The sequence below is a fragment of the Lissotriton vulgaris genome, chromosome 3_1 (assembly GCF_964263255.1).
Source record: "Lissotriton vulgaris chromosome 3_1, aLisVul1.2, whole genome shotgun sequence".
Classification (NCBI taxonomy): Eukaryota; Metazoa; Chordata; class Amphibia; order Caudata; family Salamandridae; genus Lissotriton; species Lissotriton vulgaris.
This window is the reverse complement of record NC_141689.1, coordinates 905815185-905842663: the sequence shown is the minus strand read 5'-3', so window position 1 is coordinate 905842663 and position 27479 is coordinate 905815185. Positions and strand designations below refer to the sequence as shown.

General features: G+C 46.0%; 1 protein-coding gene across 2 annotated transcripts in view; it reads right to left on the bottom strand.

Moving 5' to 3' along the window:
- PIP5K1B (phosphatidylinositol-4-phosphate 5-kinase type 1 beta) overlaps positions 1-16365 on the bottom strand; it is a 412487-nt gene extending 396122 nt beyond the window's left edge. For both annotated transcript variants that reach the window (XM_086961234.1, XM_086961235.1), the window contains exon 1: positions 15922-16365. The gene's annotated coding sequence lies outside the window, so the exon portion shown is untranslated. The remainder of the gene's footprint in view (positions 1-15921) is intronic.
- Positions 16366-27479: the final 11114 nt, after the last annotated feature.

The window sequence follows — 27479 nt, the reverse complement described above, 5'->3', positions numbered from 1 at the left end:
ACATTTCACTTACAAATCCAGAACTGAGTAAGGAACGCCACAATGTAATACTGTTGATTTAGTCGCCCAAAAGATAAACGGTTACTTGATACTGTAACTACCATGACCTTCGACTATGCACACATCTGTGAGCCATTTGGTCATTTGCATTGAAAAATTCCAGGGACCTTGCCCAAATGGGCCAGGAGGCACTTTATGCACCCCTTTTCAGGAGCACTATGCACTTTGTCAACGAATAAAGGACTTAACTACTTTCTGAACGAGTGTTATATGGATTTCATGATATTCACCAGATTTAAAACTGACTCAAAGCATCTTTCGGATGGAGACCATTTCAAGAGAATGATTGACTGAGGTAAACATATCATGGTGTTCCACAGCTTATGATACTTTGTATGCATCCTTGCATACTGGCCTGAAAGATAAATGGCTACTTGATTCTGTAATTCGCATAACCGTAAACCATACACAGATCTGTAAGCCAAAATAGCTGCCTTTAGATCCAAAACATTGCTAGGAAACAACAGACTTTGTAGATTATGTTATTAAGCTGCTTTCAGCATTTACACTAGCAAACAGTTGCCTTATTAGGGTTAGGAGGAAAACAATGTACAGTCGTAATTAAACTGAGCTCAGACCACAAGTTTGATGAAATGGGTGGGTGCTCGGGTGTTTGCTACAGTTTGACTAACGGCGAAGAGGAAAGGGCGTGAAATTCGAAAGAGGAGAGCCCTGAGAGTGCAGGGCATTTCCCCAGACTGCCCAGTGCCCAATTTATCAAAATGTCATGCAACGCAACGAGACACCTTGTTGCGCTGCGTGAAAGGGAGAGGGCAGGAATGCACCATGATCATCATTATTTGGTGAGATTCCGGTCCTTTCTTTGCACTGGCGCACAATGCGCTGCCTTGAGCCAATGCGGGCCACCTCCAATGCTCTGAAGCCTTTTCCTCTTTCTACGTATGCTGCAGAATGCTGCACCCATAGAACGAGAAAAAACAAGGAGAAATAAAGATATTTCTCCTTGTTTATGCCTCCCTGGGAAAGCATAGCATTCCGACACATTCCCAGATCTACCACCAATGGTAGATCTACCACCAATCTGAAAATGCGCCAAAATCCTTGGATGGATACGTGGGAACACCCACACTACAACCATGGAACTCGTTCCTAGGGCAGAGTAATGCAAGGTAGCAACTTGCACTGCCCTGCATTACTCCAGATTTCCCAAGCACTGCAAGGCCATGACTTGTGGCCTTACGTTGCTTGGTGAATCCGGCTGTAGTGTTGTGCTCCCGTTGCATTACCTTCCGCGACTCAACACTATGATAAATCTGGCCCGGAGTGTATTTTGCTTAAAGCAGGAAAAGATAGTGAAGGGAAGCTGACCTTTCACATTCTGCTGGTTTCAAAGGGAGGACCAGCTCAGGTCGGTGTTGAAATGCAGTATTGGGCAGAATCTTGTGGGCAAGGAAAACGATTCTGAGATCACACCGTTTATAACAAGAAACTAGTGAAACAGCAAGAATGGAGGCAAGATGTCATTCTTTCATAATATTAGAGAAGGTGGACAGCAAACCTTGCACTCTTTGGAAATTGTCCACCATTTTGGAGTGGTGCCCCAAGTTTACTAGAGTTCAATCAAAGCGAGTGAGGCAGAAATGGGCGAGATTTGGTGGTGTGAGCTGTAATCAACCAATCAGTAGATTTGTAGAGTGCTATTTGTCATCGGTGAGGGTATTAAAACACTGGCAGGGTCCAGTTGATTAGCCGAATAGCCAGGCTTGTATGGACTTTCAGATCTTTGGAAGAGATCTGATAGGTCAGTAGATGAAAAGGTAGCCCGTTCCATGTCTTCGCTGCTAGGTAAGAGAAGGAGCGACCTCTGCATCTGCTATGTCAGATGCAGGGGTAAGGGTTACAGGAAGGGACGTCGAGCAGAGGTGTCTGATGGAAGTTCAGGCGATAGTTCAATTAGGCAGGTGTGCAGCTGTGTAGGGCCTTGTGTGCATGAGTCAGGAGCTTGAACTTGCATCTTTTCTGTAAAGGAAAACAGTAGAGGTCCCAGAGGTAGGTGGTGATGTGGGTTAGTCTAGGGGGATCCAGAACAAGTCTGTCTGCGGCGTTCTATATGGTATTTAGTCACCGGAGGAGGTGAGCTGGGATCCCTGCATAGAGAGCGTTGCTGTAGTCCAGTCAGCTAGAATGGAGAGCCTGGGTGATAGCGCATCTTGAGCTTTGGGGTAGCCATTTGAATATCTTACGAAGGATGAAGAAGCAGAAGGAGGAGGCGGAGTTTACCTGAGTTGTCATTGCTAGCTTGCTTTCCAGAAAGATGCCTAGGTTCCTAGCTGGTCAGTAGGGATAGGAAAGCTCCGAGTTCTGAGGGCCACCAGAATGCGTCCCACAGGGAGCTTTTGTTTCCGAAAATCCGTAACTTTGTCTTGTTTGTGTTGTGCTTCAGTCAGTTGTCCTTCATCGAGTAGGAGACATCTGTCATGCAGTTGTTGAAGTTGGTGTTGGTGGCGTCTTCTGAGAGGGAGAGGATGGTTTGTGTGTCATCAGCGTAGGATATGATGTTCAGTCCGTGGATTTTAGTGATGCAGGCCAGAGGTGTCATATGAGTGTTGAAGGCGGATGGGGCTGAGCAAGGATCCTTGTAGTACTCCACAGATTGTAATTGTATTTATATAGCACCTACTACCCCATATAAAGTGTTGAATTGAATATGTCTCTTGACCCGCACATGTTTATAACGCGTGCCACTACCCTGCATTTTTTACTGCACAAAATCTTTTACAACGCAGGGCTTTAAAACACATTTCGTTACAATGCATTGTCCATTACACCGCAATTTACTATTCTAACTCCGCCGGGGCATTGTAATGAGGAACGCGTTGTAATGGTTTGCTGTGTAAAGCCCTGCGGTGAAAAGGTTTTTGTGGAGTAAAAAATGTGGGGTAATGGACTGCATTGTAACGCAGTATTTGTAAAGGATGTTTACCTGTTAAAGCACTTTTCTGTGAATAGCATGCTACTCCAGAACCCAAAAGGATTAGTGGAGGATTAGTAGAGGGAAATAGGAGTTAATTTGAGTGGTGGACATCAAATGAGTCTGTTAGTTGGATTGAATAAGATAATGGAGGGATAGAAGAGGGAAGAATCTAGAAAGTGTAATTTAGGAGATCATAGTAGTAAGATGAGGTTTGGGATGAGTAAAAAGGAGAGATGGAAGAGTCTCTGCAAAGTAGTGAATGAGGTTTGGGATGAGTCAAGGGATGGATACATGAGGGAAGAATAAAGAAAGGGTTGTTTGAGAGATCATAGTAGTAAAATGAGGTTTGGGGTGAACCAGGGAGGAAAGAGGAGGGAAGAGCAAAGAACATTTTACTTTGGAGATCACAGTAGTAGAATGACGTTTGTGATGAGTCAGAGAGAGGAGGTAGAGGATATATTGAGAGAGGTATAGGGTGAGACAGAGTTGTGCATTGGAGATAGTGAAAGTTTTCTCTCTTTCTTCTACAGTTGGAGTAAAGTAAAGAATATATAGATACATGACTGAATAGAAAGGCTATACGTGTTTATGGAAGATAATATATTAAGATTATTTCCTTTGGAGATGATAGGGGAAGGCCCATTTCTTGTGTTCTTCGGTGAGGAAAGAGTCCATCCATCTGAGATCGGCTCCTGGGAGGCCTATGTTGTGCAGCCTTGTGATGAGTGTGTGGTGGGGAACAATATCAAAGGCTGCTGAGAGGCCTGGGAGGATCAGAGCTGCAGTCTTGCCCTCAGTCAAGTAGGGCTCGGATTTCGCCATTAGCTGCGATGAGGGCTGTCTCTGTGCTGTGTTTGCTACGGAAACTGGTTTGGGAGGAGTCTATTAGGAGGTTTTGTTCCAGTTGTGAGGGGAGCTGTGAGTTGATGGCGTTTTCTAATATTTTATCTGGAAATGGGAGCAGGGAGATCGGTCAGTTGTTGTTGAGGTCGCTGGGGTCTGCCGATGGGTTCTTTAGTAAGGAGTTGACTTCTGCGAGTTTACAGTCCCAGGGGAGGCTGTAGAAGGAGAACTCCTCAGAAAAGTTGATTGTGATGAAATATGTTTTTAGTTACACTGTTTATTTGTTGAATGAATGAAAGATTTGAGTTGAAGATGGCAGGAGCATTTCGGGGAAGGTCCATTTTGGTTCATACATTGTTGTACAAGTGTGTGGCAGTCTTCAGTAAATTTTCATATACCTCATTATTCTGATGCAGATTTCAGTTATTGAATGCAATTTGGTAGCACAAGGTAATCCACTGAAGTGCAGGTTCATTCATTCCGATCAATAACTATAGCTAGTTGATCATGAGATCACGGTCCAATGGTCCACTGGTCCACTGAGAATAAGTTAAAGAGGTTCAATAAACAATCATGGTCCTTCATTGAAAGCAGCCCCTCCCCTCCTAATCATGAGGATGCTTTTGGTACTTCCGCACGGTCTAAAGCTTCACTGGAAATCATTTAGGTGGCTGTCTGATTCAAACAAGGTGAGATTATGGCAGGTGTGTATTTGGAGTGAAACAGATGCCCCAATTCTCAAGTAGCCTTGTTTATCATTGCACCACAAGAGGCCTCTTCTCCAGAGTGAGAGGAAGCACTGCATGAAGGGTTCTCTGAATTGACTAAATTAAATCTGATTGTACAGCATTGCAACAGTCATTCCACTGCCTACTTGCCCAATGTTCAAACATCCTTCCCCACTTCATGTTCCATTGACTACACTTGCACGTCAAAAGGAATGCCAAACTATTAGCTTGTTGCCAATTGCCACTCCCCAGGGTTGTAGATAATGGGTATCAGTAGCGAGCATCTGCAAGGTGTGTAGGTGTAGATCTGAATATGGCCAGATATCCGACTCATCTCTCCCACTTGCCAAATTACCTTGAACCTTCCTACACTTCCCCATGTCCCGGGGCAGCCCCTTCCAAATCACTTGCCCTGGCCAGGAGGGCAGTGGTCAAGAACGGGTCATACTGAAGATGGAGACCTGTCAACGGATGCCACTGCTCACCTGTGTTGAATGTGTCCCCACATAGTCTGCCTCATTGCTTTGTCCCTTGGCCCAGGACTCCTGTTACCTCCTGGAGCCAAGGGAATGACTTTGAAGATGTGCCATTGTAGTCAGGCTGGGGTCACCAGATTTACTATTCTTAACTCCACACCTTAAACATATCGCCATGGTACATATATTTGCCATTAAGTATAGTAACCCATAGAAAATTAATTTTGCAATATTTGTGTCCTCAATATTCTTCACACAATATTTGTACCTCAATATTAGAGAATCCATACACTGACTGGAATCCCTTCAAATTGTTCGATGATAGATGCCACAAAGCAGGAAAGCACACACTGGTAGAAAATCATGTTGACCAGGAAAGGAAACACACAGATACTGTAACAGGGGGCACACACAGTGGGATGCTGGGACTGATGCCAGGACAGAAAATATTTTAACAGTAACAAATAGTGGAAAAGAGGAGACTTAAAAATGGATCCAGGAGGTGACATGGGGACAGGAACCATATTGACACTGGGAATAGGCGACACCAATCCTGGAACAGGAAAACACAAACACTGGTAAAGGGAAACACACGTGCTCGGAATAGTGAGTGCATTTCATGGAGAATCCAAAATCAAGAAAGAATAGGCACACATATGGGAACAAAGAACACAGTAGCAATAGCACACAAGAATATTTAAAGTGACAGTCCAACTGGTATGAGTCACGAGATACACAACAAGGATGCTTATGCCTGCTCTGAAACACAAGACACACTAATTACTTTCGCACAGTATTTGGTTTGAAGTTGCAAGACCCGGCCTCCTGAATCATATTTAATACCCACTGGGAAAAAGGCTGCAACCTGCAGTTTGCACACCAAGTATCAAAAGATGTTGATTGGCACACAGTACCTAGTATATAAGACTCTCTTCAAAAGCATTTGAATTGGATGCAAGGTCCACAAAATGACTAAAATCCCTCCCAAAATTCCCTTTTTCTAGAAAAATACAACATCTACCAGACAGTGGTCTGCATACTCAAGACTGGAAGGTTTTGGAACAGGTTACCAGGCCAGCACTGAGTCAGGAGGTACAGTGATGTTGGACAGGGGGACACTGTCACATCTCCACTGAAACCAATGACTTATTGATCAACTTCACAGTGGAAGGTCACTAGAAACGATGCCCGATGACAATTGATGGTGAACATCCTCTGTCACAAGGCATGGTAGGCTCTAAACAAGCACTGGCAAAGCCATTAGGTTTGGTCTATGCAAGATCTATTGGTCTTTTCAATGTTTTTTGGAAAAGAAAAAGGCTATGACCGGGCCAGCATTGGCCATGTAATAGTGTTTTTCCCCCTTTATGCCATGTTGCACAGTAGCCCGCACTGCTGTGCAATATGTGTAAAAAAAGGGTTGGGGTGGTGGTGGTTCAAGCAACATGGGGGCCAAATGGGGCAGGGGAACAAAACAAATAGCGGGAGGAGGCATGGGGAAGCAACACAAGTGTGTCATGGGAGAGGGTGGGGGTAGGAAACTGTATAGTACCAAGCACTCTTACAGAGTGCATTGCATCATGTAAAAAAACGTACCTGGAACAGTACGCGGCCAGTGGAAGGGCACTGGCTGGAAATAGGAAGCAGTGACAGGTCCATGCTCCATGGCGTGGGACAAGCCCCAGGAAGAATGCAGGAGGAGGTGAGCAGTCAGCAGAGAGATGGAGGTGTGACCAGTAAGAAGCAAGGATACAAGAGTGATGTGAAAGCCAACCAATGATAAGCATTAGTAAGTAATAGGGCGGCTCTTACCCCACTTTTAAGTTTTTTTAAATAGCTTTTACTGACAGCTCATGCATGCTGTAGGCGGAATTAAAGAGCGACAACACTGATTGCAAAATGAATTGATCACAAGCATCAGGGTGAAAAGGAAGAGCACAATAACGCTCATCCGGTCCCCGGTAGATCCCCCCTGGGAAAATCCAACAAAACAAAGTCTGGATACCTACGACGACCTAAAAGACAGTGACTGGCAACTGTTACTGGACTCAATGGACACTGATCACACTGACAGAAGAATCAGGAAGTGGAAAAATCTTGCTTACCCAATGAAGCCCCATTATGGTTAAATACAAACAACCTGGAGATGAGGTGATCCACAGAGAGGCTGCAGCCAGCCCCAAGGGACCAGGCCAGAAGTTGGCTAAAACTGTGATGTGCAAGACATGTATGATAGCTTAACAAACTTAATATATTGGATCAGCAGACATTTTGCGCGAGTAAAGTGTGGTTTTTAAAACCGTTCAAAATATGCTGCTTATTAAAAAGAAATCTTGCAAACATGAATCAATGTTAAAGAATAAAGGCCCCCCTTCACGACTTGGGCTTGTCTAAAGCACGAACATTTTGGGTTTCATCCAGGGTAACAAAATAACTGACGTTGTTAGGAGCAGACCGTCCTTTTACCTCGAGGCAAGCCCTCATGGACTCTGCATGAAATATTCTGAGAAACAAGAAACCCCTGTTCATACCGAAATGGCTCTGCTTGTAAAAAAAAATTTTTAAAAAAAAAAAAAAAAAAAAAAAAAAAGAGGACGAGGGGGGCACAATCTCCAGTTCCAGTTCTGTACCCCATGGGAAAAACCCTCTGCAGCTGCAGACAGAAGGTTCAGTCACAGAGGCCTGGGCGTGCTTTCCAAGAAAGGGAAGATAAACAGGCCTTCGTCTTATCTCTATCAGCAGGCCAGGGTGTGGGAGTACAGGTTGCCCTGGGAGCCCGAGCTGAACGACAGATGTCTGCAGGGCACTGCGCTAGGGGGCAACAAGACAACTAAGCAAAATGACACGCGTAAGGCTGGCTCCAGTTTTTAAGAAAAGTCAAAACGTTTAATTCATCAGTCCTCTGTGGAGGGAAATTAAGTAAATCAGGAGGAAGCCCGACTTTAATAATCTCAGTTTCGAAGCGCTTTTTATGCACCAGTGCAGGTGCTGAAAGTGTGGAACAGTGCAAGCGGATTTCCGCCAGTCTGCATGCAAAGGTGCTTATATGGTTTAGTAAACACATAGGTAGTTCAATTTTTGTACAGACAAATGACTAACACACCAGGACTACACTGAAGAGTGAGAAGCTTGTGCTTGTTTTGTGAGAGAAACTAAGATGGTTCTTTTACTGTGCTAAATAGGAATTATTTAACGTGCCAGCATTGCGATGACTTCGGGGGTTGCATGCGCATTCAATCAGATAGCCCAGGGTTGGGCTAGAAGCATGCATGCAATCAGAGTGGGCGGGCATGCATGCATGAATAGCATGTGACACTGTGTGTACTGAACAGTGTATCTGAGCTTTGTTTCGGAGTGTCTGGTTATGTGTACTGCTGCACTGGTGCTTTATAGTTCCCTGAATGAAACAGCCAGTCGAGGTTCTTGCAGGTTAGTAATCGGGTGGTATTAATCAATCCGTATTTGTAGAGCGCGCTAATCACCTGGCGGGGTCTCCAGGCAGTGATGGGGAGAGGGTAAATGAACAGCCAGGTCTTGGGGCCACTCCTTAATTCGACAAGGGAGGTAGAGATTCGTAGAGGGATGGGGAGGTCGTTCCATTCCTTGCCAGCGGGGTGGGAAAAAGAGCAACCTCCGGCTCCAGTACGATGGATGAAGGGCCAGAGAGACCGGCAGCAGGTGCCAGGGTATTATTTAAAGCCTGAGGTTGTTCGGGTACTGTGTACCACCTAGTCACTTGGTGGTATGTTACATTTACAATGCCTCAACATGACATTATGAGATAAGTTTTACTCTCAATATCGTTGGCAGTGGCGAATATTATCTCAGTGGACTGTAAATAAGCAAACATATCTGCAATTAATTTAGATAATGTACACACGTTTGTCACCAATGGCTCAGTTCCCTTTGAGAGTCTCCTCAGTATATGAAAGGTCAATGCCCAGATTTACGCATTGCTTGTTAGAAAGAAGGGATGGAACTAAGAGATTGTCAATCTGGTTTGGCAGTTAAGCATAGCGAGGCTGGGGAAACTAAGTGATTTTTGCCAGGAAATTTAAATTTCCAGGGGTGAAACCAGAAATAGAGATGAGGTTTCATGGTTCACAGTATCAATTTGCCTACATCGGAGGGTAGGTCAGATTAACTCTCCTGACAGAAGAGACCAGTGATCGATGTTCTGCCTCAATTTTCTTGACCGGACCATGTTTCTTGGCGTAAAACCTAAAGAGCTTGAATTTGAGGTTGGTGCCTACATTAATAGCCACGTGTAGTTGACTAATTCACTATACAATAACGGAGATTGTACTAACCTATGCAGAGAAAATCAACATATTATTTAAAAAACAATGGAAGGAAGTGCAAATAAATTCTTGATTTTAACAAATAGATGGAGACGGATATTACATGCCGGCCACACCACCAGTGTTTGCTCCAGAAGTTACCCAAAGGCTTCAACCTTAAAACAGGTCGAAGTCTGGCTTGATATTGAACATGTTGCTACCTCAAACACGAGAACAGGTGCACCAAAGCAGCACTCTTATGTTATGCTGAATTATAAAAACAAAAGAAAAAGAAGTCAACAATGCTCTGAAAAATAACTGGAAAAGAACACTAGCAATAAAAAGAGTGCTCATATTCATATCCTAATAGCATCGCACCTAAGGAGGTTCAATTAGCAGGAGTGGGGTTTCGGTTCACAATGTTTACATGTGCTTTGTATATTGTACAATTTATATACCTTGGCTGGAACATGCTGTTTGTGTGGGTCACCGCTGGTGGCTATTGATTTAAGTCTGATTGTACTTTTGCAATGTCGTGTTTATAGAGGTTGGCATGGTGAAAAGGAACAATGTATTGGTTTGTTCTTTTGTTGGGAGGTTTTGCTAAGTGCACATCCGGTCTGTTCAGGCGTCACTGCTTGTTATGAAGGAGTGACGACATACAGGTGTGGGGGCCTTTTGGAGGTACAAATACAGTTTTGTGGCCCGCACATTAAATTAGTCTAAATTGTGTTGTGCAGGATTAACACTACATACATCATTTCTCATTGGAACTTTTAAGAGCAACCTGACAAGCAGCATTGTATTTTTTAAAAGAATGTTGAATAACATTTGTTCATTTAATGCTTGCCGTGTTAGTTTATCTGCATTTGTATAGTGCCCACGCTCCCTATTGGCTCCATCTCAGAGCTTACAATGGGAGGGTGATATGCAGACTGGTGGGCAGGACAAAAGTCAGAATATAAAGGCAAATGATGTACTGATTGTGCTTATTGCTTGGTAGAAGTGGTGGGTGTTCAGTTTTTTAAAACTGTATAAAGGCTTTGGTTAGGAGTGGCCTTGTGGGGACTGCAATATTTATCACAACTACTAAAATCAAATGTTCCAGGGCTATGGATGAAATGGGTGTCATAAATGTTGCCTATTACAACTTTTGCTTGTTCACAAGGGGACCAACGTGGATTTTGATGCTTTCCACCAGAAACTCAGCAGGTCCCGGTGTTACCAGACATTTTCTTCTGTTAAATTCCAGCGGGTCTGACCTGCTGAGATTTATTAAGGGGCATGGGGTGTGGACTTTATTGCACCTGGTAATTACTGCTTACTGTAAACTGTAACTCACTTGCCATTACGACCCCTTCATAAAAAACAGGCATGTGGGAAGGGATTGTGAACAACCAGAGCACTCATAATCCAGACCAAAGTCTGCCTTGAAGGGCAGGGCCAGAATGAGGAAGTTCTACAGGGATGAGCCTTGTTAGTGAAATGACAGCGAGTCTGGTTTGTGGGCCAGCAGACAGTTGCTTCAAGGACAGGAGTGCTGTCATGGAAGACACAGGTTTTTGCTCTTCACCCTTTTATTTATTTATAGATTTGCTGAATGCACGAATCATCCTCTAGGGTACCTCTCGATACTTGAGCAGTCCACACTGGTCAGAGTTTGATGATAATATTATAGCCTTATAGCCCGCCGTAGCAGGCTATACCAGCTATTGCAGGCCCTCTCCAGCGTTAAAGGCCCCGAGCCGAAGGAGAGGGACTTTAACAAGGGACTAGGACTTTAATAGCTGGTATAGCCCTGCCACGAAGGGCTATAAGGCCATTAGAACATTCTGCCACTAGAGGGCAGAATGTTCTAACAAATAAAACAATGCCTCTCGAAGCTCAAAGGGATTTAAATCCCCTCGAACTCCGAGAGGCCTTCGTAAAACATTGGAATGTTCCTCTGCGGGCCTTTACCAGTCCATAGAAGCAGGGAGCACTCCATTGTCTACAATGGAGCTCCCAACATTCCAATGTTCTAATAAAGAACAAACAACCATGTTTTCAGAGATTTCGTAAATGAAGGAAGGTCTGAACAATAACGTAGCTGTAGGGGTAACTGGTTACAGTGCTTGGGGGTTAAAAAAAGAAAAGGAACGCCCCCCCCCCCCCATACCTAGCTGTACGAACACGACTAGCACATAACGGGAGTAGCTTGCTAGATCTAAATTGGCGAGCCACGATTTATGGCTGCGGCTTGTTTTTGAGACAACATGGACCATTCCCATGGAAAGATTTGAAAACCAAACAAAGAAGTTTAAAAAAAGAGCAGGCTTTTTTATAGGCAGCCAATGAAGGGAGTGTAATAAAGGTTCAGAAGAAGACAGAGGACGAAGGTTGCTGAGAAGGTGGGCCGCCATTTTCTGCACCACCTGGCATCTGGAGAAAAGGCCTTTGTTCATTGCGACCAAGAGGGAGTTCCCATAGTCCAGGTGACTCACTATCACTGCCTGGACCAGGGTGTTACTGGTTTGCAAGAGAATCCAATCAAAGGTTTTTCTGAGCATGCACATCACATCAAAACATGTCCCAGAGAGAATTGACAAGCTCATTCATTGAAAGGTTCTCATCGCAGACTAGTAGATAATAAGAGCAAGTAAAAATGTGCTTCATGCGGTCAGATGTGTTCAGTCCAAATCTGCAGCTAACTATATGATTTCAAGCATTTTGACAGGGATGCCAAGAATAAGACAACTTCAAAGAGTCACTGTGGCAGAGGACACCTGCGAGGGCCGAGGCTATATGGTGCAGTAGCATCAAAACCACACATCACCCAAAAAAGAGGTGGCCGCGTGCTGCTAGAGCCAGGCTGCTCATATGTGCAGGGTGAGTGTGCAGGTGAAGCGGGCGCCCAGAGAGAAAGGCCAGGTGAACAGGAGGCCCCCAAGGTGCTTAACATATAAGAATGGATTGATTACTCTGTATACAAGGTGCACAGGCATTTAAGCACTACCAGTTGCTCTACATCCAATGCAGCATGAGTGGAGCAATCCCTTTTCTGTCGGTATTTCTAAATATGCAGCACAGTATCATGAGCATGTTTGGTACCTGATGCTGCTGTTATTTTTGTTTCTGTTGTCGTACGAAAACTGTTTTGTCATTGTTGGCATATGGAGGTACAACAACGGCAGTGTAGCAAAGGTGTAAATTAAATGCAACATACAAATATTAAAAACACACATTCCTCCTAAATCAGAATCATTCCCTGATGTCTCTGCATTTATTTCACATACATCTACCTCCAGAAACCACGTGATGACTTTATAAAGTGAGTCTGGGCATGCCTCGCTGGTCCCACCTTTGCAGCGATTCCTATTTACTGGTGGGAAATTGTCCCGCACATGAAGAGAAAGAGAGACTGAACCATTCAAAAAATAAACAAGTGGAAGAGGGCAAGTCCTGGGAGAGATCCATGGGAGTCAAAAAATTAGAAAAAATGTGGTACAAGCAAGAACCAATATACAATTAGAAGCAATGTTTTCTAAAGGACAATGACAACAGCCAGTCAGAAGCTGGAGGCAGGCTGTAAGCCCTAGACTGAATACAGCATGTGGAAAGACCGTGCATGCCCTGCTTAGGCTCGACCTAAAAAAACTATATGTGGTCACAAATACTAAACATATGAGTCAGACTCGTGCTTAAGTGGCAATCACTATTCCAAATAACTCAAAGACATACACAGCAGGGGCACTGAGCGCTCACTTCGCTACAAAGGATGCTCCTACCACTGTATGAATACCATTATCTGAAAGTTGTCCCTGTAGAAGCTGATGGGGCAGTTCATCTGACACATATATATTATATATCTATCTATCTGCTGCTATTGGTACCTGTGCCTCGTATACACTGGTACGATTCACTCATGTTCCCATTCTCGGGAGGTGTTCCTAGTCATGCAGACAGGGTGCCATGGGTCCTAATGGATGCAAGGAAAGTGGGTGCTCTCCTCTGTGTGAATAGTGTGAGGCAGCCAAAATTGGGTTGCAGCTTGTCCCTTCCCATAAAGCCCTAGCCACCGGTGCCCCTGCACTGGCAGCTCTAACAATAGCTGTGCCCCTGAGAAGTTAGTCCAACTAAGCTTGCCCATCCTTCTAGTTGATATGGAATGAATATGAATGAAATCAGTGGTAGCCAGTGTGCATCCAGTGCTTAATTTGACAAAAAAATATAGAAGTGCATGTGAACAAAGTGTTTAAAGTGCCCGCCACTGGCACTGTCGACTGCCAGGATTGACAAATACCAAGGCTGCGTAGTCTTAACTTAACCTTGTGTCGCTCTCTTGCAGTAGCCTGCACTTCTTGTCTGTTTATATCACTCTGTGTTCTTTTTCTTCCCTGCTCCCATCCTCATCCACTGTTTTCCTATATTTCTCTCCCTCCTTCTTTCCACATTTACTGCCTTTCTCTTGCTCAAAGTACGATGATGAAAAATATGCCTCAGCCACTCCTTAAAAGTGAGTATCGGTGCCCACCACCTGAAAACACCGGCACAAACTAAACGGTGTGTATTTTGGGTGATTGCTGAAGAAATCTGTATTTTGACCCCCCTTTTAAACCAGTCCTTTTAGTAGACGTACATTTGAACGTCCTTCTCCTGGGTGGGAGGGGAAATAGAAGGTCTGGGAGCCGATTAAGACAGCTGTTGGCGCTGGGTCTCCGAGACAACAGCAATACACACATTCTCTCTCAGCCAACAGGCGAGAAGGGGACGCCGTTGCTATGCTCGCTGTGCGAATCCACATGCCACGAGACAGTGCTTTTGGGGGAGCTTATTTCTGCTGGGCGTGTCTTGTCTAGTCCGCGTGCCCCTGGCCTCTCAGAGACCACCCAAGGGTAGCTAGTGATTCCCTTAGTTGGGGAGAGCTTCCTCGGACCCTGCACCCGCCAATCATTAGAGATAATAAAAATTACTATTGCCCATACTCAGACGATTGTCATGGCTGACAGAATTATTGATGGGGAAGAAGGTGGGTGGTGCACGGAGTGCAATAAACAGATAGACACAAACAGCCGTGCAGTAGATAGATACACAGCAAAACAACCAGTGTGAAAACATGCTTCATCTGAATACTGAAGAAGGGCGTGTTTCGTAATTTGAATGAGGAGTCTTCTGGCGTTTGGGGAATTTCCCATGGATCCACCGGGGTTATAGGTGGGTACATGGGAACTTTAGAGGTGGAAGTTAGGTCTTCCTCGGTTAAAATTCTTTACCCATATATTCCTCTATTTAACGTGGAGAACTAACCAGGCACTAGTCCATTCCCAAAACAGCGTACCACAGAGAAACAGAAACATACCACAGAGAAACACAAATCGAGGGATGGAGCAAGTCAAAAGGACCCAGCGAGAGAGGCGGGACTTGACGGGCTTCCGGTCTGTCCGTTCCCACCGCTGGCCACAGTTACCAAGCGAAACATCGCAGTTTTAAACTCTGCTCATTGAGAAATAAATCCGCTTCGGCTCTGCGACTGGCACAGATGATCCGATACATATGTGTGATCTAATAACCCCGACGCCCGGACCCTGCCCGCAGCTGCCCCACTGATTATCTGACGGATGCCCGGAAGCCGGGAAAGAATGGGCCTGGCGGGGGGCAAGCACTGCCGTCTACCTGCAGGACCCTCTTGCAGTGAATACGTGACTCCTCCTTCAGATGATATATGGGGCGGCAGGACGCGCGCAGCGGGGGGAGCAGGGCAGAAGGACGTTACTGAGAGCAGGGTCAGAAGACGGGCGCTGTGGATGCACTCAAGGCAGGGAGGTGAGAGGAGGGGTGAGCAAGGGTGGCGGCTGGACCCGGGGGCGTGGGGATAAAAATGGGCTTAAGTGACTGCCCAGCGTCGGTGTAGGCGACGGGCAATGGGGCAGCCCCCACGGTGGGGGTAAGGACTGGCTAGCAGGGGCAAGTACAGAAGTCAGCAGTCAAGGTATCAGTGGGAACGTAGGGTCAAGAGGTGGACAGCGGAGGCTGTGCACTGGGTGAGGGATGGGGCCTGGACGGGAGTTGGGGAGGGGTGGCAGCTCCCGAGGCAAGGTGCAGGTGATGCACAGGGGGTTGCTGGACAGGATCTGGGCAGTGGTGACAGTGTACAGGTGAGGGGTAGAAGATAAGTAAAGATCGCAGCGTTCATGGTAGGTGTGCACCAGTGAAGGCATTCAGTGCAGGGGGTAGAAGATGGGCAGTGGTGCCTGCACCCAGGGAACACGTTTGGCATAATGAGCAGTGTAATCACTCAGGGCGAGGGAAGGGAGTTAGTAGGGTTGCCGGCTGTAGGTGGCATTGCCACTCAGTGTAGAGGTGACATATGGACAGTGGTGGTGGCAGCCCCCCCTTGCAGGGAGGATGGGGCTGCAAACAGCGCTGGCAGTATCCAATGCAGTAGTCGATGGCCAGTGGTGTCAGCCCCCAAAGCCCCGTGGCATCTCTCGCCACCTGCACCAAGGAATGACCCTGCAGTGCAACATCAGAGCACATCTTCGACTGGGGTTGCCGAGTGCCGAGCCAGTGATCTCGGACCACAGCGAGAGTCGCCGCAGCGGAGCTAAGTTGGATCTTACCTGTCCACGGGGGATGTATCCTTCCTGTCCTTTCCGGGCCGGTCTGGAGCCCTGCTGCTGGGAGCGACGCAGCCTGACCGCAGGCACCACCACATCCACCGCGCGCCCGGTCTCGCGCTTCGCCCTCCCTGGCGGCTGCGGAAGATTCCTCCCTCCTGTTCTCCTTGAGCCAAGGGGCGCCGGTATCTCAACGCAACACCTACTGTACACACACTGCCTCCTCCCCGTGGCCTGCGGGGAGGGGCGGGGGTTAAACTGAATGGTAATTTGTCGTCACCAGGCTCCCACCCCCGAGGCAATGCGCGGACGACAGAGACATACTGTGCGGTGCGTTCACACGCTGCGTGGCAGGAGAGGCAGCAGCTCCGGCAGGCCGCTTACCTGCCTAGGACCGCACGACGCAGACGGAGGGCACGTCTATGTTGTGGCAAGCGCCACGCACGCGTTAGGATGCATCGGCCACGCCCCTATTTGTCCTTTCATGCACGTCATGTACACGACAGGCTCGTAAACATACATCTGCCTTGAAAGAATTGCAATTTAGCAAACTGGAGTTGTAATTTTTACCTGTCATTATTCTCTGTGCCAGAAAGTTAACAGACATCTATGTAAAATGTATACAACTGAAGCGTATATTCATTGATGTGAGAGAGATATCTGCAGTATGTATATTTAGTGCACCCCCTTCTGTGGATCGACCCCCCCTCCCAAAAGCTACGTAACAAGAAAATAAATTCCGTATTTCCATTTGTGGCAGGTAATGCATTTATTGTTTAAGTGAAGATAGGGCAATTAGTAAATAGTTATTTGTCAGAAATAGTTTGTGCAACGTAAAACATACTTCATGGTTTTCTATAAGCAATTCTGGGAGAAAATTCCAAATACAAGCTGCATATAGGGAAAAATGTTGTAATGGCAGTAATTGTTTTTGTTGTTGTTTGATGCTATATATTGGTTTTAGGTGTATTTGTATTTAATCAGTATAATTCTAATTTTTAACCATATGCTCTCCAATGTTCAGAATCTCGTATACCGCAATGGAATGCTTCCTTTTCTATGCATCATGCCATACGGTCCATGCTATAAGAAAACAACAGTGGTCCCTGGCAGGGAAGCACATGAGAGCAGAATAAATATAGACTCAGTCAGCTCTATATTGTAGAAGACATGCCCAGCCGGACAGTGGTCCTCTAAATTTATATTTAGATCAAGGTATATACAAAACAGTAAAACCTTCACCAAATCACACACGGGGGGCACAAGCCTGTACCCAGCCACACAAATATACAGACAAGGACATACATAAAGGGCTTTCAAGGCAAAAACAATCTCTGAAAATTTCAATTTTACACAGAGAATTTCTTATAGGTACCATCACACAGTATTGTATAAGCAATCATTTCCACAGGTATATGGTACACAGTAGGTCGACGACGTTTCGGACCCCCTTATTAAATGATGGGGTCCATCATCAGGACAAACAAATAATTGCCTTTAAAGATTATAAGCCTCTTTTAGCCTACAAGGAGAAGGGGGGGGGGGGGGGGGGAAAGGGGAACAATTACGTTTTTTACATATAAAAGATCGTGACTTTGTGCAGTAGTTACTAATAAGGTCAAACCTCTGACCAAGTGAGAGCGGCGAGTGAGGTTGCGTGCATGTGTCCAGGCACGTGTCATACATGTGATTTATGACTGAGCAATTGTGGTAGGTGGAACAGTGCTGGCTAGGGTAGAAAAATAGGCGATTGAGGAACGGCGCAATGGTGCGAGTGAACCCCACGTTTCACATTCCATCTCATGCTCCAAAGGTAGGTAAGTTTATCATGGAAGAACATCAATTTAAACGAAATTGTTGCGCAATAGTGACAAGATGAAATGAATTCCACATTGCATGCTGGCCTTGGTGGTGTATCAGCGCAAAAGTGACTGGTTGTCCATGAGATAAGGAGTAGTGCCACATACGGTACAGTGATTGCAGGGCATTTCAAAGAAAAAAAATACTCAAGTGAAAAAATTCGGCGCAATCGTGCAAAGTGGTTATCATGCACTGTACTGCAGCAGTGAAAGTGAGGCTTACCTATGGGCATATAGATTGCGTGCTTATATCAGATCGCGCAAGTAAGTAAATGAGACAGGACCGGGTTGGACCACGTTTCCCAATTGGTTTGGTCTAGAGGGGGCGGAATAACAATGAATAAGTAAATAGCCATGCAGGGAGTTGGTCAAGCGTGGCCAGTGGGTTGATATCAGGAAGCTTACCGGTTATTCAGAAAGTTTTGAATCCAAAGGCGAGGGGGAAATTAGTTTCCGTTTCCGCAGTACCTGTATTTAGGGTACATGTTTTACGAGCGGAAAACAAGAGGGAATTAGCATAATTAGATAAACAATCCGCGTGGGGCTTACTTTGTTTTCCGGAAAATGCCGGAGGGCGCAGGGGCGCTTTGGGGTCCTGGAACCAGGATAGCCTGGGGGTGGAGGGAAAGATTTTCAGCCACGCAGTTTGTCTTACAGCATCGTAAGAACGGGGCCATTGCTGCGAGCGCGACTTACCGGGTCAGTCGGCACCACGCGATTTCCTGGTTAGTGGAAGTCGAATCAGCACGTACTATATGAAGTGCTCAGCTATTGGTTGAGCACGGGGCACAAAAATGGAGAAAGGACCAAAACTGGGCATCCATGTTGGGAGGAGCGCTTTTAAGCATTAAGAATGAGACGGCGCAGTGAGAGACAAATGAGTTACGTGAATAGTGATTGTGATACACTTAGTGACAAGTGATTATAAGTGAAGACCCTACCAGTGAATATACTAAAAGGTTAAAATGAACATACTTATAACCAGAAAATTAAAACTTAGAGTACATTGGTACTACATTGGTAGTACATGAAGGTTTTTTTGAAAACCCAATTGTCTTTGTGGGTCCACTTATAGTTTTTATAGAGGAAGTCCATAATCAAATTAGTGTGGTCCAGTCCTCCTGTTGGTTTAGGCCAGAGTTCAGGCTATCTGTCTTGATTATCCATTTCAACTCCTCCTTGTTAAGAAGTAGACTCAGGTCACCTCCTCTTGGTGGTATTATAACTTGGCTTATCACAGTCCAGCGGATGTCATTTTCAGAGTGTTCCATGGAAGTAAAATGTTCAACCAACGGAGCGTTGCATATACGACAATGCAAATTTTTTGCCCATGTAACCTCATTTATGTTGGACAAACTAAGCAAAAAGCAAAATTACGGATCTCACAACACCGGAGCAGAATACGGTGTAAGACCCCCAACGCTCCGTTGGTTGAACATTTTACTTCCATGGAACACTCTGAAAATGACATCCGCTGGACTGTGATAAGCCAAGTTATAATACCACCAAGAGGAGGTGACCTGAGTCTACTTCTTAACAAGGAGGAGTTGAAATGGATAATCAAGACAGATAGCCTGAACTCTGGCCTAAACCAACAGGAGGACTGGACCACACTAATTTGATTATGGACTTCCTCTATAAAAACTATAAGTGGACCCACAAAGACAATTGGGTTTTCAAAAAAACCTTCATGTACTACCAATGTAGTACCAATGTACTCTAAGTTTTAATTTTCTGGTTATAAGTATGTTCATTTTAACCTTTTAGTATATTCACTGGTAGGGTCTTCACTTATAATCACTTGTCACTAAGTGTATCACAATCACTATTCACGTAACTCATTTGTCTCTCACTGCGCCGTCTCATTCTTAATGCTTAAAAGCGCTCCTCCCAACATGGATGCCCAGTTTTGGTCCTTTCTCCATTTTTGTGCCCCGTGCTCAACCAATAGCTGAGCACTTCATATAGTACGTGCTGATTCGACTTCCACTAACCAGGAAATCGCGTGGTGCCGACTGACCCGGTAAGTCGCGCTCGCAGCAATGGCCCCGTTCTTACGATGCTGTAAGACAAACTGCGTGGCTGAAAATCTTTCCCTCCACCCCCAGGCTATCCTGGTTCCAGGACCCCAAAGCGCCCCTGCGCCCTCCGGCATTTTCCGGAAAACAAGGTAAGCCCCACGCGGATTGTTTATCTAATTATGCTAATTCCCTCTTGTTTTCCGCTCGTAAAACATGTACCCTAAATATAGGTACTGCGGAAACGGAAACTAATTTCCCCCTCGCCTTTGGATTCAAAACTTTCTGAATAACCGGTAAGCTTCCTGATATCAACCCACTGGCCACGCTTGACCAACTCCCTGCATGGCTATTTACTTATTCATTGTTATTCCGCCCCCTCTAGACCAAACCAATTGGGAAACGTGGTCCAACCCGGTCCTGTCTCATTTACTTACTTGCGCGATCTGATATAAGCACGCAACTATATGCCCATAGGTAAGCCTCACTTTCACTGCTGCAGTACAGTGCATGATAACCACTTTGCACGATTGCGCCGAATTTTTTCACTTGAGTATTTTTTTTCTTTGAAATGCCCTGCAATCACTGTACCGTATGTGGCACTACTCCTTATCTCATGGACAACCAGTCACTTTTGCGCTGATACACCACCAAGGCCAGCATGCAGTGTGGAATTCATTTCATCTTGTCACTATTGCTCAACAATTTCGTTTAAATTGATGTTCTTCCATGATAAACTTACCTACCTTTGGAGCATGAGATGGAATGTGAAACGTGGGGTTCACTCGCACCATTGCGCCGTTCCTCAATCGCCTATTTTTCTACCCTAGCCAGCACTGTTCCACCTACCACAATTGCTCAGTCATAAATCACATGTATGACACGTGCCTGGACACATGCACGCAACCTCACTCGCCGCTCTCACTTGGTCAGAGGTTTGACCTTATTAGTAACTACTGCACAAAGTCACGATCTTTTATATGTAAAAAACTTAATTGTTCCCCTTTCCCCCCCCCCCCCCCCCCCTTCTCCTTGTAGGCTAAAAGAGGCTTATAATCTTTAAAGGCAATTATTTGTTTGTCCTGATGATGGACCCCATCATTTAATAAGGGGGTCCGAAACGTCGTCGACCTACTGTGTACCATATACCTGTGGAAATGATTGCTTATACAATACTGTGTGATGGTACCTATAAGAAATTCTCTGTGTAAAATTGAAATTTTCAGAGATTGTTTTTGCCTTGAAAGCCCTTTATGTATGTCCTTGTCTGTATATTTGTGTGGCTGGGTACAGGCTTGTGCCCCCCGTGTGTGATTTGGTGAAGGTTTTACTGTTTTGTATATACCTTGATCTAAATATAAATTTAGAGGACCACTGTCCGGCTGGGCATGTCTTCTACAATATAGAGCTGACTGAGTCTATATTTATTCTGCTCTCATGTGCTTCCCTGCCAGGGACCACTGTTGTTTTCTTATAATTGAGCTCCCCGAGGTCCCTCACTGATACTAATTGGGGTCCCCTTGTTGTTTAAATAGATACGGTCCATGCTAACATGGCTTAATGATCCTATTTTAATCAAATCAATGATGTCATGCTACAATGAGGTCTACGTGATTTGCTGGAGAGAGAAGGGTTTATAACAGTGGTTCCCAAACTTTTTAGGTCTCGTGACCTACAATGCGCGCAAGCGCATTGAGGCAGCGAGAATTCAAGTGCTCAAAATCCTCGTGAAACCACGGGCTTTTTGCTGCGGTTTTCATTAAGTTCACGTGGCCACAGGCACGCGCTTTTGGGCCATAAACTTGCATTTCTCCTCCCCCTCCCCCTCCCCAGCCAGCTTCCCCCAGGCCGTAGCAGCACTCCTCCCACACCTTTGAAGTGAAGCTTAGCTTCACTTCAAAGGCCCCTGCTGCTTCATACCGTGTAGCATTTCTCCTCCCCCCTCCCCTTCTCTGCCTTCCCTCCGTCTTGTTTACCTACCCACCAACCCACTCTCTGAACAGACAGTTCAGTCTAACTTGTCTCTGCCTGACTCTTATCACTGACATTCTGGATTAAATGTCATTTTGAAATCCCGCCACAATGCTGTGTGCATAATGCCATTGGCATTATACCTTGTCAATGCTTGTTTATCCCGTTGCTTCTGCCGCGTTTTCTCTTCTGGGACCTCTTGCTTAGCTCGCCATAGAAAACACTCATTTAATTTTTCACGCCGGACGGTGATATTTTTCCTTACATAGAAAGGCATATCAAAATGTGTTTTTTTTCATTGAGTTCTTACGCATAACAAGGAAACGGATGAATGAATTTGAACAGACGCCTTGGGGTAAGTGCCGTACCAGGTGGTTTAATGTGCACATGTTTAGTACCTAAAATTAAACCATCGCAACCCTTTCAGCACGGAGTTGGGAGGGGGAAGAGAAGAGTGATGGCTTAAAACACGTACAGCAAGCGTCTGTATTTGACACCATCATGGGATCAAATCCTAGCTAATCAACTCAGGCCTCCATCCTCGCAAGGTCGATAACAATAAACATATGCGGTTTCAGCGTCACAAAGCCCTTAGGGCCGATCATGGCTCTTAACAAATCCACCAAAAGAGCCACCTCCCTGCAGACATCACGGTTGGCGCTATGCAGACCTTGCCAGCTACCATTCCAAGACTCACTGACATCCAAGGCTTTGAGGCATGGTGCTGCTGATAGTGTAATCTCTCCTTGAGGAGTGGGGGAGGCCCTCTCCCAGGATGTGAAGGTAAACACCATGTAAACCAAGGCAGTCAATTAGCGTTCTACTCTGAGCTAATGCTAACACATGCATATGCAGTTTGTATCCAGTTTCAAACTACACATTCTTTCCAATGGTCCAAGTACGTTTTCCTTAGTGCCAGTAAAATAAACTGCTCTCCACACCACTGGAGTCAAGCTATCCAGGCTGAATGAAGGCTGATAGCCAGAAACCGGTCCTTGGATGCTTGATTCCGGTCTGGGAAAGACATGGCTTGGTAGTTCGGACTGTACTGTTCCCATGGGGCACGGGGTCAGAGCTGATTTGCATATAGCCAGTGTCTAACCCAGGGTGGTGTGGAGTGCAAAAAAACGATGGCTTTAGGCCCAGATCCTTGTACTGGGTTGAATGTATGACATTGTTCTACATTCTGTCCATCAACTGTATTTTTTGCAATTTTCACCCCGAGTGTGCTGGGTATACTCAGACGTGAGTCCCAGGCTCTCCACACCACTGGAGTCAAGCTATCCAGGCTGAATGAAGGCTGATAGCCAGAAACCGGTCCTTGGATGCTTGATTCCGGTCTGGGAAAGACATGGCTTGGTAGTTCGGACTGGACTGTTCCCATGGGGCACAGGGTCAGAGCTGATTTGCATATAGCCGGTGTCTAACCCAGGGTGGTGTGGAGTGCAAAAAAACGATGGATTTAGGCCCAGATCCTTGTACTGGGGTGAATGTATGACATTGTTCTACATTCTGTCCATCAACTGTGTTTTTTGCAATTTTCACCCCGAGTGTGCTGGGTATACTCAGACGTGAGTCCCAGGCTCTCCACACCACTGGAGTCAAGCTATCCAGGCTGAATGAAGGCTGATAGCGAGAAACCAGTCCTTGGATGCTTGATTCCGGTCTGGGAAAGACATGGCTTGGTAGTTCGGACTGGACTGTTCCCATGGGGCACAGGGTCAGAGCTGATTTGCATATAGCCAGTGTCTAACCCAGGGTGGTGTGGAGTGCAAAAAAACGATGGATTTAGGCCCAGATCCTTGTACTGGGGTGAATGTATGACATTGTTCTACATTCTGTCCATCAACTGTGTTTTTTGCAATTTTCACCCGAGTGTGCTGGGTATACTCAGACGTGAGTCCCAGGCTCTCCACACCACTGGAGTCAAGCTATCCAGGCTGAATGAAGGCTGATAGCCAGAAACCGGTCCTTGGATGCTTTATTCCAGTCTGGGAAAGACATGGCTTGGTAGTTCGGACTGGACTGTTCCCATGGGGCACAGGGTCAGAGCTGATTTGCATATAGCCAGTGTCTAACCCAGGGTGGTATGGAGTGCAAAAAAACGATGGATTTAGGCCCAGATCCTTGTACTGGGGTGAATGTATGACATTGTTCTACATTCTGTCCATCAACTGTGTTTTTTGCAATTTTCACCCCGAGTGTGCTGGGTATACTCAGACGTGAGTCCCAGGCTCTCCACACCACTGGAGTCAAGCTATCCAGGCTGAATGAAGGCTGATAGCCAGAAACCGGTCCTTGGATGCTTGATTCCGGTCTGGGAAAGACATGGCTTGGTAGTTCGGACTGGACTGTTCCCATGGGGCACAGGGTCAGAGCTTGATTTGCATATAGCCAGTGTCTAACCCAGGGTGGTGTGGAGTGCAAAAAAACGATGGATTTAGGCCCAAATCCTTGTACTGGGGTGAATGTATGACATTGTTCTACATTCTGTCCATCAACTGTGTTTTTTGCAAGTAAAATAAACTGCAGCATATTAGACAGGCAAGGCCAGCGAAGTCAGAATGAAGCACTGTTAAGACCATGATACAATTTTGTATCTGAAATAGCATATATTTGACGTGCTGATTTGAAACCAGCTGTCATGGTTCAGAAAGTCATGGATGGGGGCATAACAAGTAAAACATTTGTAGACCCCAGTCCTTAATTTGTGAAAGATAGTGTACCGGTGCCCGCAGCTCTGCTGAAAAGACGGCGGCCCGTGCTACTAAATGTCGGCAAGCTGAATACCAAGGCTGGTAGTCTTTTAATCCGCTTCCTCAAAGTGAAGCATACTTTGACACAGTGTCCACTTCACCATGGCGATTCATGAGGATGCTCATGTGTACATTGTTTACTATGGAGGTAGGTCTGCTATTCGACCTGAATAAGAAGGAGAGAGAGCAGTGAGGATTTAAACAAGCACTGGCGTTGCCAATAGGTCTCGCAGTAGGAAAGTTGGAGCTATTACAATTGCAAATAACAATGCCTTTTTTTTTTTGTTTTCATTTTAAAAACATAAAGGGCTTTGTCATTTACAAAATCAATAGCTCCAACTTTCCTACTGCGAGACCTATTGGCAACGCCAGTGCTTGTTCAACCTGTGGCTCCCTTGACATAATTGGCCGCGGCTCCCATCATGACAATTTATTTTTTAGGTGGGGTGATGTAAGCCTGGCCACAGGCACTGGAATGTACAGTGCTTAATAAGGAGATGTAATAAATGAGAAACCGGACTGTAATAAACACAATTCATAGTTTTTTAGCTACTCCAAACTCACATTGAAAAACACATGTGTTTAGATAAGTCCATTTTAATGAATGTGTGGGTGTTTTCTAACGTGAGTGTGCCACTGCATTGCTGTGCTTCGTTTTACACTACACACAGCATGGTGAACATTTTGAACAAATAGAGCATAAGCAGTTTGGATTTTTAACTTTGAAAAATAAGGAAAGGCAACTGAGAACATGGTATTTTCAGTGGCAGGAAAGCATACAAAGTACATAGCACAGTTAACCAGGAATCTCAAACACCCGTCCAAAACTGCAGAAACACTTGCAGCTAATCATAATTTGACGCCTTCGCTTCATATGATCATGTTTACCCAATTTTCGAATCACAATAGTGGCTGACGGCAGAAATAAACTTTCTCGGCATCACTGTCCTGATTGTGCCTGGCCCCTCCTAAGCCCACGCACTTGTTGTCACACTTCACAACACTGGCGTACCGAAGATTGAGGGGGCCTCCCTGCACGGTGTGAAGAGGGCCCCCTCCAGGCTCTATCAGGAGCTCTCTGTCCAGAGTTTAGTGTCGAGAGGGCCCCCTGGAGCTTAGGGACTCCCAGCACCGAGAGGGCTGCAGGGGCCTGTGTTACGCCCCTGCTTCACACCTCATCAAAACCAATCCACACGCTGATCAGTGCGGCTTCCGTAACTCCCCCACCTGGCATTCACACATTGTTTACTCGGGGCCTGCAAATGCATTTACAACAAGCATTTGCAATGCAATAGGTCTCGCATTAGGAAAGTGTGAGCTATTGGTATTGTAAATGGCAATTTTTTTAAATATGTGTTGGCTTTGAAAATATATAAATTAAGAGCATTGTTATTCACAAAGCCAATAGCTTACACTTTTCTAATGCAACTCCTATTGGCTATGGCAATGCTTATTGATAGCAAGCAAGGGCAGTGCTGTTGTTATGTTATGTTAATATATATTTTTAAAGCGCTCTTTGCCCGTGGGCTTCATGGCGCTATCGAAGAGGGAAGAATAAACACAACATAATACTCTAATGGTAGGCCTGTTTGATAAGCCAGGTCTTTAGGGTCTGTCTGAATATCAGGAGATCCTGGCTCTGTCTGATTGACAGTGGTAGGGAGTTCCAGAGGGAAGCCACTAGGTGGTGAAAGCAGCTGCCGCCCTCTCGTTTCCTTTTAAACCAAGATACAGTTACTAGTGCCTTGTGAGCGGAACGGAGGTTCCGTGTGGGGACATATTTTGACACTAGCTCCCTGATAAAATTGGGGCCTTTGTTCTGTAGAGCTTTGAAGGTGATGCATCCGGTTTTAAAGGCCACTCTTTGAGCTACCGGAAGCCAGTGTAGCTTTTCCAGGCCAGGTCTAATAGATGGCCATTTTGGTTGTTTCCAGATAAGTCTGGCTGCCTGGTGCTGAGTGATGATGTGGTTGGGCTGAGTGATGTGGTGGTGTATTAGAGTGATTTGGTGATGTATTAGAGTGATGTGGTGGTGTCCCAGAGTGATGTGGTGGTGTCCCAGAGTGATGTGGTGGTGTCCCCGAGTGATGTGGTGGTGTCCCCGAGTGATGTGGTGGTGTCCCTGAGTGATGTGGTAGTGTCCCTGAGTGGTGCCCCTGAGTAATGTGGTGATGTTCCTTAGTGATGTGGTGGTGTCCCGAGTGATGTGGTGGTGTCCCCGAGTGATGTGGTGGTGTCCCCGAGTGATGTGGTGGTGTCCCCGAGTGATGTGGTGGTGTCCCTGAGTGATGTGGTAGTGTCCCTGAGTGGTGCCCCTGAGTAATGTGGTGATGTTCCTTAGTGATGTGGTGGTGTCCCGAGTGATGTGGTGGTGTCCCCGAGTGATGTGGTGGTGTCCCCGAGTGATGTGGTGGTGTCCCCGAGTGATGTGGTGGTGTGCCCGAGTGATGTGGTGGTGTGCCCGAGTGATGTGGTGGTGTCCCTGAGTGATGTGGTGGTGTCCCTGAGTGATGTGATGGTGCCCCTGAGTGGTGCCCCTGAGTGATGTGGTGGTGTCCCTGAGTGATGTGGTGGTGCCCCTGAGTGATGTGGTGGTGTCCCTGAGTGATGTGGTGCAGCAGCACAGAGACTGAAGCTAAGAACACGCAGGGTTGAGTGCTACAAAGCACATTCAGTTTATCAAATCACAGAATGATGGAGCCGGGAAAAAGCAAGGGGAAACAGGAAAACACAGGGAGAGTGTATAATGATAGAGGCAGCAAGGGCTTGGGCTTGGACAGCAATCAAGTACGGGGCCGAGAAGGCACTGAATGGGAGAACGCAGAAAACACCCATGGCCAAGGAAGGAAGATGCAAGCACATGGGAGAGCAGGCGGATGGGGCTTGGACAGCAATCAAGTACGGGGTGGAGAAGGCACTGAATGGGAGAACACGGAAAACACCCAGGGCCAAGGAAG